Consider the following 14,983-nt stretch of genomic DNA (forward strand, 5'->3'; position numbering starts at 1 on the left):
AACTGCAATGAAAGGAGTCTCTGAACTCCAGCAATTTCAAATGCAGAAATTGACTTTGTCTCACAGCTGAGGGTTATGTCCCTTTGGGGGAGGTGGAGGAGATGTGAGAGAAGGAAGATTGGCAAGGGAAAGAGGGCCTAAAGGGGGGCGGGGGCGGGGGGGGGGAAGAGGAGACAAAACAAAAATACAAAGCCAGAGTTAAACTCAGGCCTTTCATCTCCTCTCCAGATGGCCCAGCAGCTGAGCTACTAGATGGAATGTCTGGCTTGTCTTCCTTGCTCAACTGCTTTCCATACTAGTGCATAATAAAAGCTGCAGCCTGAGCAATGCTCAGGCACAGCTGATAAAGAGTCAACCACACCAGGGATCACTCTCTAGCTGTGAGATGCAGTCTCCAAGTTCTATTAAAAAAAAAAAAAAATCAAGGGAGGCTATTTTGATCAAGTAGTTTTTTGCCAAGCCTCCCATTCCACCCTGCATTTTATCTGTTTTACAACATCCAAGTCCTTGCATTTACTCTCCCAAAATTAAAAATTTGAACAGATGGTTCAGCAAGGGAAACCAGAAGATTTGTCTGCTTTAACATAAGGATGGCTGTTAGCTCATCAGAGCCTTAAGGTAGCTTTAGCCCTTCAAAGTATTACTAAAACTAGAAAATGGTGAAACTTTTAGAAGGAATCCACCAAAAGCAATTGACAGTGTAGCAAATTTCTCGTTAATATCAGGGAAGTTTTATGGGAGCTTCCTAAGAGGAAAATAAGCTTAGGAAAAAATGTTGGATATTCTGATAAATATTTATAATGAAGCTCTCCCCCCGCCCTACACATACATCTTGTTAAGCATCACAAATTAAGAAACTGTAGTATGGAGGATGAAAGGAAAATATCTTAACTGCGGAAGAGACTAATTCAACCTTCCTGCTAAATTCCAGACCTCTTAGATTAAATCTACCTTCTCAAGAGAACCAGATAACCTTCACAATACGTTGCAGAAACCTGATATAACTAAATTTCTAGCTAAATTTAATTCAAACAACACAAGATCAAGAGATGATGTCTGCTTAGAATGGTAAGGTCTTCAATTAATATCAGACTTCAAGCTTCGGTGTAAAACTAATGACGAGGTAGATTTACCTGATCAGCTAGTAACATGATCAGGTAAGAATAATACAATTAGCACAGCACAAATGAATACCGCACTTGTAAGTCTGTAATCAACAACAAAGCAAGGTTATTATAGGAGGAAAACCAAGCAGTGTATTGGTCACTTTCCTTTAAAGGAATATCATTTACACTAATTTTTCATTTTCAGGGCCACATTTGATCCTGTCCACTTAAGTTATGTTGCTCCAAGAACGTTTCTCAAAGCTACTGCACCCTAATTTTTTTATATTTATACATAAGCTATCCTCAAAGGATCACAAAAGTACTTCCTTTCAAGAAACAGCAATGATAGGGTACCTATGGTTTGGCCATTATTCTTCACCACTTTTGCAGATTTGAATGATTGACAATTAGACATTCTTATTAGAGTGTTGCATCATAAACCACCATCAAAACAAGAACATGAATTTCAGAAGACAAGAAGCCATTTTTGCAGCACTCCTCCCATACTGAAAAGCAAGATCCTAATTTGACAGGTTAAACTGCAACTTATTCTTCTCTTTCCACTGATTTGACAATAGGAATTATATGTGCATATGGCTAGGAGAAAAAAAAAAAGGGTCCTTTTTTAACATGACTTTTCACAAGATAAATCAAACAGCCACTGAAATGACGGATATTTGAGCACTCACTGAAAGGTCTCTGATTAGGTTGTCTTATCTAAAGTCATTATCTCTCTCAGTTAATGAACTCTCTCCCACACACATCTCAGCTGTGTCTACGCTGGCATGATTCACCACCTACGTCCTATATTTATATATTAATTTCTAAAATAAATCCATGCCACTCATAACCTTGCCCCTTATTTCATCTCATGAGAGCAACAGTTCCCTGAAGTGTCAGGCAACGCAAAAAGGCAGTGGGGGCAGAGAAGCCAAAAGGAAAAAAAAAAAAGTACAAAAAAGACAATGCTGCCAATGGCACCCTAGTATCAGTAAGTCACTTTACAACACATTGAACTCTCTTCAAAGGACACTCCCAAAGTCAATTCTACAGCTGGGATCCGCACTTGCCCACTGAGTATACTAATAATTTGTGTAGCCCAATACTAGTCACTTTGAAAAATCACACTCCTCTATCACCAAGCTCCCCCATCGAATTATTCAACACAGCCTAGATTTCCAATCAAACTATCAAAGCCTCTGAAAGTTGGCAGAGAAAGGGAATTCTGTTAACCATGCTACACTCCCTGACAGATTAGCAAAGGATACATTGTGTATAAAATGCTATAAATGTATGTTAATAGCTCAAAGCAGCACACTGCTTTGAATATTCACAACACTTCAGTATTTGCATTGTAATAGGTTCATTCAATAATAAGCCTTCATGTCAATAAGAAAAAACAATGTGCCCATCTGTTTTGATTTTGCAAATTGCCATAGTTCCTATATTGCAACAACTTTAGAAATCCTTGGTGTGATAAAACCCAAGGTATAGACACAAAGCTAATTATTTTAGAAGTAAACAAAGCAAGCGGCAGATATATCCCACAACATCCCATTTGTCTGGAAATAAGCAATTACGTAATTTGCAAGGAGTTCTCAACCCTGTACTTGCTTCTGATAAGTCTTTTGTCTCTCCTTAGCCTATCAAAGCCAAATCACTGCCATAACACTGAGCATCTACTTAACAGCAGGAATCATGCTTTTAGCACAGTAACCTTTTTATTACCATTTCCTCTCAGTCGGGCAAATGAAAATCCAAAAAGATTCAAAGGCTAAAACAAAAAAAAGAAATTAATTCGCACAGCAGGTAAAACCCCATGTTCTCCCTTTCTCACTTGACAATTCTGCTAATCTGATGCTCCTGGCTTCCATGCCATTTCTGTGGCTCCCCAACCCTGCAACTGAACCTGTGTGATGGCAGGGGTGTGCCCCGGTGAATCAAACTGCAGAATCAGGGACTAGGATCTGTCAGGATTTTCTCCTTCTTTGCAGCTGCATCTCCATGCCTTGCCTTCTGCCATACACCTTTCTAAACCTTGTCCAAAATCTTAAAGAGCTCACGTTTTACTACCAGACAGCAGATGCTGTCTGTTCATTTACTTACAGAAGTCGCTTTACTTTCAGTAAACTGGTCGATTATTAGACAGCTAATATTCTTAAAACCTAAAGGGCAGTTACCATCTGTTTCTTTAAATGTAGAATCAGGTAATTTAGGCCCAACATTTCCTTTTAAGCAGCAAACTTTTTAAAAAACAAACAAACATCTTTTCATGGGAATAGCCACAGGGTTTTGAATCTTTCAATAAAAAAAAAAAAAAAAAAGAGAACTCATCTGAATCCCAGCTAAACTCAAACCCAGCAGCACCCTGCAGGTGCACAACCACCAGAGCAGGCAATGGGCAAGCAACAACAATGAAACCGACTAGCCGGTTTCTATTGTCCAAGCCCAGTGAAATGCAGAGACCACAACATTAATGGGGAAAAGCCAGCTAGTTCCTCCACGACGGACGGCGCTGGGAAGGAAGGTGTGGGTTATATCCCGGCCCAATGTCCCTGCGATGCTGCTTATTCTCCCCCTCACCCCAGTTAATCCCGGGCAGGAGCAAGAAGGGGTTATTCTACTGTCCAAGGGCAAAGGAAAGTGACGGTGAATGTTGTGTGCAGGGGCTTCGCTCTCTCCCAGCACAAAGCATCGCTGTCCATTCCTAGCAACCCGGACAGCATCCTCAACCTGCAGGGCCACTGCGGCCAGCCCCACAGGGGCCCCGTCCCAGCTCCGCTCTCAGCTCCGCTGGCCTGAGCCTGGAGAGGTCCAGGGACAGTCACTGGAGTTCCACTGGGGTACAACCGGCCGGGGGCCGCCCGCACTCACCTCCCTGCCAATGAAGCTCTCGCCCAGCGGCCGCCCGTGCCCCCAGTGCCCCTGCAAAGCGAAGGGGGAGGCGGTTGTTAGCGCTGCAGGAGGACACGACGCACCCCGAGCCCCTGCCTCTGCTCCAGGCCGGCGTCCTTCACAGGGGCACCGACCCGGCCAGCGCCAGCAGCATCAACAGCTCCAAGGAGCCAGCTTTGCACAAGGGAGCCGCAAGCCGCTGCCAGCTGAATGCTCCCCCCGCCCCGCCATCTCCCCCGCCCCCTCCTCTGCTCCCCCCACCGACTCCTCCTGCCCTCCCTCTGCTCCCCCCGCCCCACCGATCCTTCCGCCTCCTCCCCTCCCCCTGCTCAGCCCTCCCCACCGGCTGTCCCTGCCCTCCTTTCGCTCCTCCCCCCACCAGCTCCCCTGCCCCTTCCTCTGCTCCCCCCTCCTTCAGTGCATCCCTGCCGCACCATCCCCGCCAGCCCCTTTCCTTCCTCACTCCATCCCCCCGCCAGCTCCCCCCCAATGCACCCCCAGTGCAACCCCCCCGCCAGCTCCCCCCAATGCACCCCCATTGCACCCCCCGCGGCCAGCTCCCCCGCAATGCACCCCCAGTGCAACCCCCCCGCCAGCTCCCCCCCAATGCACCCCCCCCGCCAGCTCCCTCCCCCTCAATGCACCCCCAGTGCACCCGCGCGGCCAGCTCCCCCCGCAATGCACCCCTCCCCCGCCAGCTCCCTCCCCCGCAATGCACCCCGCAATGCACCCCCCCGCCAGCTCCCCCCACACACACCCAGGCCGCTCCCGGGCGCCCCGTACCCGCTTCAGAGCCCGGCCGCCGCCGCCGCCCCCGCTCCCATGCTCGGCTCGGCTCGGCTCGCTCCGGCTCCCCGCTCCCCGCGCGGCTGCCAGCCGGGGCCGTCGGCCGAGCGGTGCGGGGGGAAGCGGCCGGCGCCAGGCCGAGCAGGGCGGGGCGGGGCGGGCACCGCCCCAGGGGAGGAGCTGCCGGAGCCGGCCGCAGGGTGGGGGGGGGGAGCAGCCGGGAAGAGTCTGCGGGGGGGGCTGGGCTGCTTTACCCCCGGGCTGGACCCCTAAACAGCCCCCCAGAGTCTGGCTCAGCCAGAAACCCCCCTGCCTTGGGGCACCCCAGAAACCCGCCACCCTGGGACACCCCAGAAACCCACCCCCCTGCCTTGGGGCACCCCAGAACCCCCCCATTGCCACCCTGGGACACCCCAGAAACCCGCCCCCCTGCCTTGGGGCACCCCAGAAAGCCACCATCACCACCCTGGGGCACCCCAGACCCCCCCCCAATCAGCACCCTGGGGCACCCCAGAAACCCACCTGGGTGCTAGAGCCGAGCCGAGCCCTGCCCTGCCCCGCCCCGCCTGCAGGCAGCTGATTCGCTCTGCCTGCCCCCCATTTATGAGTGATCGTTACTATAATTACAGGCCAGGCCCGGCCCAGACAGTGCTAGGGAGCAGGACCCAGTTGTGTGAAGCGCTGCCCCAGGACAGGTCTGAGAACCCCCCGCCCCCCAGGAGGTGATGACGGCAGGGCTTGTCTACACTCAGCAGCGCTGCAGGGGCACAGCTGTTGCTTTCTGTGAAGACGCTGTCTACACCCAGGGTCCCTTCCTTCCGCACAGGTGCTCCACCTCCGGTGGCTAAGTGGAGGGGAGAAATCCTAATAACTCCCTTGCTCAGGGGTGCGGCTTTTCCACACCCCAGCAGGAGGTCAGTTGCATGTTCTGTGTGTGGTACTGAGGCGGTACCACATAGGTTTGTAGTGTAGACAAAGCCGAAGCGTCAGACGAGAGACAACGGCTGGATACAGACAGACCCTCTGGGGAGCACAAAGCACCAAGGAGGTGATGCTGGGCAGCGTGATGGGCAGGGGTCCCAGCACCTACCTGTTAGCAAGCCTTTTTTTATAGGCAAAAGATTGTCTTGTGGGTTTACCCTGGAATAAATGTGAAATAAGTCACAGCAGCTTAGCTAAGTCAGTTAAAATCACAGCTGTAGTTCCACGGGTGCGGGTGCAGTGGCATACCGAGGGGGGCAGGTGGGGGGGAGAGGCCCCCCCATCGGAGCCAGTGCTAGGCTGTGGGGCTGGAGTGGTGGGTAAGTGTGGGGTGCCGGGCCAGCCCTTCACCACGGGTGGGGGTGCAGGAGGCTGAGGGGCAGCTGCTTCTGCTCCTGCCCCTCTCCCCCCATGCATTGAGAAGGGCCAGCCCCCCCACCCCACCCCAGGCCAGCGGGTGAGGCCACCCCCATCTGAGTTGGCGCTGGGCTGTGGGTCTGGAGCAAGAGAGGCAAGCAAGTGCAGGGAGGGGTGGGCAGCAGAGCCAAGCCTGCATTTGCGCCTCCCCCAGGCCTCATGCCCCCTCCCCCCTGTGGGAAAGCTGGGGGGGGGGCCGGTGGCGCTGGGACCCCTCCTGCCCTGTGGGAAGGGGGGGCGCATGAGGCAGCGGGCGGGTGCAAATGTAGGCTTGGCCCCTGGGAAAGTGTCATGGGAAAGTGTCTTACTGCGGAGGAAGGAATAAGGCTGCCATGCCTGGGAGCCGGCGGGTGAGGATTGCAGAGTACGTCCTTGGAAGTTTCATCGACATTTCTCCGGAGGATTCTATGGACGTCGCTGTGCACACAAACAATTGGCTCTGCCTGGCCTGCCTGCCTAACTCTACAGGGCAGAGAAAAGCAGATCACAACGCGGCCGCTCCTCGTCGTACCACTGCCTCTTCTAGTACAAGGAAATGGACGGAAAGTCAACAGCTGCGCCTGTGAAGTTGGGGGCGCCGTCCGTCTATCGCTGTAATGGGAAATACATTGACCCGAGGTTCCCGCCCCAGCAATGGGCTCGCCCATGCTCAGCTGCCAGGACTGACCGGACTGCGGTGGAGTCTCAAACAGGTCCCGGCTCGCGACATAGCTGGACCCCCTGGTCGCACGTACCCCATCCTCCTCCACCTCTTCCTCATCCTTGCTGTTCATGGCAAGGGGCCGTGTCTCGGGCGTCTATGAGGTATCCACGGTGGTGTGGGTTCACCGCCAAGTACGGTGTGCTGCTCTTTGTAAAAGCGGCAGCTCTGCGGCTCAATACCAGGTTGACTGTTGACCTCCCTGGCCTTCTGGTACGCCTGCCACAGTTCCTTTGCTTTCACGCGGCACTGCTGCTGGTCCCCGTCATACCTCGACTCCTGCATCCCTTGGGCAATCTGCTCACAGATACCTACATTTCTACGGCTGGTCCGTCGCTGTGCCCGCACAGCCTCTTCTCCCCATACGCCCAGCAGCTCCAATATCTGCTGTCTACTCCAAGCTGGAGCATGTCTGGAATGTGTCGCTGGCATGGGCAGTTTCACGCAATAATGGAGAGCTGGGCAATGGGGAAAAGGCATTAAAAAATTCACAGGACTTTAAAGGGAGGGGGACCGTCTCCTCTCCAGGTCTCTGGGCATTGGCGTTCACAACTGTGACCACAGCGGTCAGTTTCGGGCCTTGTGGGAACCTGCCAGAGGACAGTGAGGGTCAATATACGTAACACAGCGTCTACACTTGCTCTGCGTCGACCTACGCACATCGATCCTGGCTCCACGCCGCCCGGGGAGGTGGTGTTCCTGCAATGGGTCGCTTACTTTGGTGGGAGACAAACTGGAATGTAGACACATGCACAACTCGGTCGACACAAGGTGGCTTACGTTGACCTAACTATGTAGTGAAGCAAATCTTTGTCCCAGATCCTCAAAGGTCTCTAGGCTCCAAATCGGGCCTTTACCTCACCTACTAATGACATCTTAATAGAAGTGAGAGAATTTTTACAATACAAGGTCACAGTCCAGTAACTGGCCAGGCAGGTTCACAGCGCCTGCCAACACGGCCAGCCTGCCAGGGGCCAGTTGACTTGGCTCTATTTATGGTTTTTATGTGCTTGTTGCAGTTCTCGCAGCTTGGATCATGACAGATCATTGAAGCCGGTTTCACTTTTGTTCATAATCAGTTTCACTTTCAGTGAATCTCAGCTGAGTGCTGGATTTCAAACAGGGCAGGGGAATGGTTTAGTTGTGTAAAAACAGCTGTTTTCATTGGCTATTTTTGTAATATGGGGAAACATTCCTATTGGCTCTCCGGCTTATAATAGCTTTTGTTTACCAAATTCACATTCTGGTCCAAGTGTAAGTTTCTGGTCTCCTTTAAACAGAGAATAGAGGAGGCTGTCCAGTGATTTCTTTTATAGTCTTGCATTTTCTCTTGGGCTTGTTCCTGTTGACAACACCATGGTCTCCCCAGCTGTGCAAACTCTGGGAGGCTCTTGCAAAATATGCACGTGATTTCTAGCTGAACAGAGCTTACCACAGCTTCCCCAGACTCTGTGAACAGGCAGCTGCATTAGAGATGACAAGTAGTTTGGGCCCCCACCCTACAAATTGCTGCATGCTTGGGACCTACACCTACCCCTGTCCCCCTGTAACCCACCCACACGGAGAGAAGCTTGCAGGGTTATAGCCTTGCTCTGCTTCTCAGCTGTGGTAATAAGTACCGGGCAGAGACACCAGCCTCTGGGGCTGTTTACATCCATTCCTGTCATCATGCGGTACGCTCGCCAGGCAGGATCTGAGCTCCTGTTCTGAGGCCCTCTCTTCTGCAGAAGGATCTGCCTGCCGTAAGAGTCCCCACACCAATGCCACGGGCCCAAAGCATGGTGGCTCTGTCTTGTGCAATGTGAGTGTGCCCTTCTGGCTGGGGAGTGTGTGACATTCCCTTTGCACGGGTTCACTGGGCCCCACCTCAGCCAGGTGTGGAGGTGCCGGAGGAGGAGAACTCCTGTAACTGTCCTCCTTGAATTGCTGGGCTTTTAAATGCCCCACCTTAAGGAGTTCTCCTGGATGGTGGCCTTGTCAGCTGTGCCCCCACACCCCACCCTGGAGAAAAGGTGGCAGGGAGCCCCCATCCCCATCCAGAGAGGCAGAGACATCAGCATGGGCTTCCTGTTCCCCCCAGGAACAGCACTGGGAATGCCAACTGTGCCTACCCGCCCCAGAGAATCAGGGCCCCCCAGTACTTACTTCAGCACAGGGGGTGTATCTGCTTGGATAGGGGTCTGGGCCCACGTCCCCCTTATCCTCCTTCCATACACAGAAGCCCCTGCTGGGAGGCCCAGGGAAGTGTGTTGTGGAGGTACCACCCCACTGAAACGCGCGGGACAGTTCACCCATCTCAGAGCCACTGTTTCAGGCTCTCTGCAGACTCAGGCAGACATCATTGCATTGCTTACACTTTGGTTCTTGTTTTCAAGCTTTTCTTTAACCCCACAAGGATTAGAAATGTGCTTTTGTTTTTTAGCAAAGGACGAGATTGTGGTGTAATTACGTGACTGCACGAGCTGGGGCCCTAGATATGGGGCAATGGTGCCTGTGCCTTAATCTGGCCCTGACTTCTTCCTGTCGCTGACGGACAATCATCCACCCCCACGTTTGGATTTCAGGTGACTTCCGATTGCGCTGCCCTCTGCGTATCCCAGCTGAGTTATGTGCCAGGCACATACCCTGGCACTGGGAAAATGTCAGCATGAAGCTGGCACACAAACAGGAAGCAACTTGTACAGGGAGCCACCCTGGCACACTAGCAGACCTTCTAAGGGTCAGCGGGGTGGAAGGCGAGGTAGAATAGGACTGGATGGAGCCCATTGCGACAGAGGCGTAATGTTAGAACCTGCACTGAATAGAATTTCAGGCCTCAAACTTCCTTCTTTGTCCGCCAGCAGCATGGAGGTCTAGGAAGGCCAAGGCCATTGCAGAGCCCGTGGGGAGAGCAATGACTGTTTTAGCTCTCTCGTCTGTTAAGCGAGCGTCCATTGGTTGCTTTGATTTGTATCTGCATTTTATTTCCAGCGGAGAGGGTCTGAAACCAGAGTTCTGCGCACGCCCGCTGTTAAAGGCCCCCAGGTCTATTCTGAAGAGTGGGTGCGTTAACCGGTGTATCCCAGCCAAATTCCCCTCTGGCTGGAGCCCCCTGGGTGAGCGGGTGAGGGGGACATCACGGCTGGTGGTGAGAGGGGATGTGGAAGGGGGAAGTGGCTGCAGCGCCACATGCGCTGCCTTCCCACGGGCCCCAGAAAGCCCTTCTGAGCGTGCTGATGGGCTGGTCGCAAGCCTCCATGTTCTTTTCCCCCCACCAAAACCGTTGAGGAAAGCAGTGCCAGTTAACGCTGGTCAAATCACTCGTGTCCCGCTGCAGCTTGTCCCTCTGAGAGGCAGCCGGGGGTCGCCCGGTGCTGTCCGGTGCCTCGCCGCCACCCATCCAGAGCATGAGGATGCCGTGTGGGCTGAGGGGCTGGAACAACGTGTACAGTTGGGGGTGGGCACTGAGACCCATTGACCAAACTGTAAACTCTGTATGTGATGGAAATCCCCCCCGCACCCCTCGTTCCAGCCCCTGTGCTCCTCAGCGCCACTGGCCACGGTCCTAGACCAACTCTACAGGTTAGCAATCGGTCCCCGGGCCCTCTGTACGTCTCCCTGGAGTGTCCGGCCCCCGTTCCACTGGGCGCTCACGGTATCCACCGATCTGCCGCTTCCCGAGAAGCTGCCCGGCCCTGCTGACCAGTGCCACCTCAGACCACCACCGCGGCTTGACGCACCGCACTTAGGCACATTTAGCGTGAAGTCAGGTCCAAGTCAATTTAACGAAGCGTAGAGAGTCACGCGGTGGTAAGGAGGACGCTGGACACAAATGGCTGCACGTGAAATCACAGCATGCGTTCGAGAGCCCAGACTCCCCTGCTTCAGAGCTGCCTGTGCTCAACACCCGGGACCAGCTGGACTGGGGTGGTGTCAAAACCAGGGCCTGGCCCACAGCACAGCTGGACCTTTCCGTCACATGTCCCCCATGCCCTCCTCCTCCTCCTCCTTGCTGTTCAGAACAGAGGCCTGTGATTCAGGCTCCTTGGAGGTTCCCACCGTGGTGTGCTGGGTGGGCGGGGGTTGTCTCCGCCAAGTATGGCTTGCAGCTGTTTGTAAAATCACGATTGGTCGTTGGCTTCCCTGGCCATTGCAGTACGAACGGCCGTCCTTCCTTGGCTTTCATGCGGCGCTATTGCTGGTCCCTGCCATCCCCCGCTGCATCCCCGGAGCAGTCTGCTCAGAGGTGTCGATGTTTCTACGGCTGGTCCATAGCTGGGCCTGCACAGCCTCTTCTCCACACAGGCCCAGGGGATCCAACGTCTCCTCTCTACACTGCAGTGCATCTGGAACGTAGAGCTGGCCCCGGCAGCTGCACACAACGGGATAGCTGCTAGGTGCGCTCACTCAGCTGGACCATCAGGAAAAGGCATTTCAAAAATTCACGGGGGCTTTAAAGGGGGGGCTTCCAGTCCCCCTGTCCCCTGGGCAGTGGAGTTCACAGTTGTGCCAACATAGGTAAGGCAGTGTCTACCCTTGCGCTATGTTGACCTATGTACATCGACCGTGGCTCGACGCCGCTCGGGGAGGTGGTGTCATTATGTCAGTGCAACGGGGAGCTCACAGCGGTGGGAGGCAACTTTAAGTGTAGACACTACGCACAGCTCGGTCGACACAAGGCAGCTTACGTGGACTTAACTTTATAGTGTAGAACAGGCTTCAGTGTCGCTTCTTTGCACTCCAAGGGGTCCTAGACCAATTCTTTGCCTTCAGTCACAAACAGCTGTCTGCTTCTTCCTGCAGATTTCCTCTTGGGTAGCTTTTGCTGTCTCTCAGTTCCCACCTGGCTCAGTCTACACAAAAGCTGACAATACACAACACACAAATGCCCAGACGAGGAGATAAGCCCCTGTTACCTCCTACCAGGAAGGAACATCTCCGAGGGCTGTCACCTCCCCGTGACTTGTCTGGGCGCCCGCACCTTAAGGCCATAATTTTCAGCATAGCGCCGGCACTCCTTACCTCTTAGCCGCGCACACATTTCACAGTGAATATGGTGAGCAGTTGGCCACTGGCTCTTGGTGGAGACCCCACAGGCCACCATTTGGTGTCCCATTATGCATGTATCCGACCCAGGGGATCCCTGTAAAACCTGTGCACTCCCTCTGCCAGTTGGCACCAGGGGTTCCCTGGGTCACACCCGCCTCTGCCCCATCCAAGAGGCTGTGGGGGCACCAAAGCTCATGCTCCTGTGAAGTGCGAGGGCCCAGGGAGCTAAGAGGCCGTGTGGAGGTGCAGGGCATAGACAGCATCATTCCCCAGCGCCATCAGGGTATAGGGCCTGTCTGCACAGAGCTCCCTGCAGGAGTGGGGTCGCAGGGCAAAGCCGTGCTTATGTCCTTACAATGATTTAAAAATAAAAACAAGCGATAAAAACCAAGACCAATTCTAACACACTGGGAAATCCCGCTGCCTGCACCGAGCCCTTCATAAAATAGTGAGATTGCTGCAGCATCTAGACTTGCTCTTCGTTTTCTATTCTCCTGAACGCTGCTGCCTTAAATGTCTTGCGCTCTGTCGTATTTTCAGCCCTCGCGGGGATCGGAGCCTTCCCACGAAGCAAGCCAGGGTAGGCGACTTTAAAGGGAGCCCTGCCTTTGCCGGACAGATGTGAGTGAAGACAGCTTAGTGATTGGGGGCGGCTGGGTTAGGGGGGGCGGATTTCTTTATTTAAACATTTGCCATTTTTCTCTGAAGCTTTTCTCTGCTCTGACACTTTTCACATTTGCTCTTCCAGCTCCGCCAGTCTTTTCCACCAAGTATTATGTCGAAGTTGAAACCATCTGGTGTTTTGTTTTGTCCCAACCTCTTCTAGGGCCGAGACCTTCCTCCCTGCTCCCTCCCCCTGCTCTGGGACTGCAGCGATGCGGATGGTTCTCTAATCCAAGATACATTCCGGAAAATCACCAGCCGCTCAGCTGTTGTCCTGAGCTGGGCCTCTGCCGGCTGGACTCAGGACTGCTCCCCTGCCTGGTTCCCGGGGCCAGTGTTCTCAGCACACGCAGCTCTGACTTCTAGCCCCACCGCCAGGCACCTGGCCCATCGCAGAGCCGCAAACAGCCGTGGATTTGCTACACTGTGAACCAAAGACACCGTTCAAGAAACGGGGCCTGCGGGACGCCTGAAAACGTGGGTCTCGGATCTCCGCCGCCAAAAATGCCACCTGCGATGCGCGGCAGGGTACCTCGTTCGCCTTGTTGTGCCTCCACATTTCTCCCTTGGGCCGGGGGGGGAGCTGAAAGTAAACCAGTCTGACGCCGGAGGGTCTTTCTCTTCACGCCGGTGTTCCTTATTTGCATGGCGGGGCTCAGGGCAGGCCCGAGAAGTTCTCTTACACAAACCCAACTCACAGTGCAAGCAGAAATACTTTCCCCTGTCCCCTCTCTGGGATGATACCCGGCTGCGCTGGTTCCTCGCTGCCAGTCCTTCACCAGGCAGCGGTTACCCGAGTTTCTTTCCCTGCAGGGAGGGGAGACAGCCTTCCACCTAAGGGAAGCCTTTCCTTCTTCCTGCTACCACCGCTACCTCGGCTGCTGCCTTTCTCCCCTCTCTCCCCTCCTCGCCCTCACCAGATGAGGGGTTTTTAAAGGTCGCTGGCACCCCTTCACTGGCCACAGATGTCTCTAGATAACCTGAGGTAACAGCTCTTCGGGGAAAGGGACTTCACCGTTCCCCGGCTGAATATCTGCCCTCCACCGCTCCCTGACATCTGTCAGAACTGCCTTTGTCCCAGATGCATCAGGCCAAGACACATGCGATGAGGACCAGCAAACTGACCGGAAGAGCCATCCGCCGGGGCAGAGAATAAATGTAGATTGAGGGAGAGCAGGCGTCTTGCGATTGCTGCAGTAGATCGCCCCGTCTTAGTGCACGGTGCTGTACAAAGTGTCCGTGTGCCAAACTCACCACAGTCTCTGAGCAGTGTCAGCCCCCCACTGCAGCCTCCTGGAGAGGGGCCAGCCCCAGAGCAAGGAGGGGGCGACGCCAGGGGCCGTGGAGCATTGCCTGGACCCTTTGCCCAGCTCCCCCAGGGTTTTCTGCAGCAGGCTGCTCTGACCCGGAGGTGGGGCTGGGCCCGTCTTGGACGGCATTGCAGATTGCAAGCATGAGCACTGCGCGGAGGGCAGCAGCTGCACGGCTTCCCGTGGCGGGGCTCCAGCGTGGCGCTCCCAAGCACCCTGGCATGTCCATGGGGTGGGCAGGAAACCCATCACACAGCTGTGACCAGCACTCCATGGGGAGCCAGCTCCTGGAACAACCGACCCCCCCCAACAATGTTCCCTGCCCCCACCCCCACCGCCCAGCTCCCAGCTCCCCTCCCCTGGGCCAGACGTCCCCTGTCCTCTGAGGTCTCCTAGCTGGGTCTCTAGTGGCCTGTTACTGTCCCTGCCGTCCTGCAGGCCCTGGAAGGCTCTGAGCACCTTTCCCACGGCGCCCGACAGCAGCAGGGCCCTGGGGGGCACATGGGGGGAAAAGAAGCAGGGAGAGGCACTCTGGGGAGGTGAGGGGTGCGGCCGGCGGGCAGCAGAGCAGGCAGGTGGTGGGTGCCTTTGCGGCTCTTACAAACCCCAGCTCTTTTAGGGACTGGGCTGGGGTGGGGGGTAGGGATGGCGGGGGCTGAGCGGGAAGGGAAGGATTCCTTCTTCTCCTGTCCAGAGGCAGGGGGACGGCTCCTGTACAGCCCGGCTGTCGTAGCCAGACAAGGCGGGAGAGGCAATATCGTTAGGGGCCCATGATCTGTTGGTGAGGGAGCTTCCCAGGCGGGTGGGAAAGGCCTGGGCCAGGACTGCAGCATGTCACAGTAAATCCCCAGGGGAACAGCTTGTTAATTGGGGTCAATACACGACAGCAGCTCCCCCCCTCGGCTCTCTGATGTCCCGGGACTGACGCGGCTACACAGCCGCACGCAGCGGTGGTGCATCGCCGGTGTACAAGCCTGTTACGGGTCCCCAGCCGGTGCCGCCAGCCCGATGACAAGCACCCACGCCACGGGGCCACGGCCGGAGCAGCCAGCGGGGTTGGCTTTGGTACCTGTGGACGCCTCCTCTGCGACTCTCCG

At 54.8% G+C, this 14,983-nt stretch overlaps 1 protein-coding gene and 1 long non-coding RNA gene across 6 annotated transcripts in view; one reads left to right on the forward strand and one right to left on the reverse strand.

Annotated features, from left to right (window-relative positions):
• The window catches only part of NIN (ninein), a 103,315-nt gene extending 99,287 nt beyond the window's left edge, over positions 1-4,028 (reverse strand). For all 5 annotated transcript variants that reach the window (XM_067554756.1, XM_067554755.1, XM_067554752.1 and 2 more), the window contains exon 1: positions 3,981-4,028. The gene's annotated coding sequence lies outside the window, so the exon portion shown is untranslated. The remainder of the gene's footprint in view (positions 1-3,980) is intronic.
• Positions 4,029-12,454: 8,426 nt separating this feature from the next.
• LOC137157698 (uncharacterized) lies at positions 12,455-14,097 on the forward strand. Its single transcript, XR_010921197.1, has 2 exons — positions 12,455-12,534; positions 12,740-14,097. It is a non-coding gene; the product is annotated as an uncharacterized lncRNA (long non-coding RNA).
• Positions 14,098-14,983: the final 886 nt, after the last annotated feature.

The sequence above is a fragment of the Emydura macquarii genome, unplaced genomic scaffold (assembly GCF_026122565.2).
Source record: "Emydura macquarii macquarii isolate MOO-44397 ecotype Brisbane River unplaced genomic scaffold, CSIRO-AGI_Emac_v2 contig_1551, whole genome shotgun sequence".
In the NCBI taxonomy this organism is placed as follows: domain Eukaryota; kingdom Metazoa; phylum Chordata; order Testudines; family Chelidae; genus Emydura; species Emydura macquarii.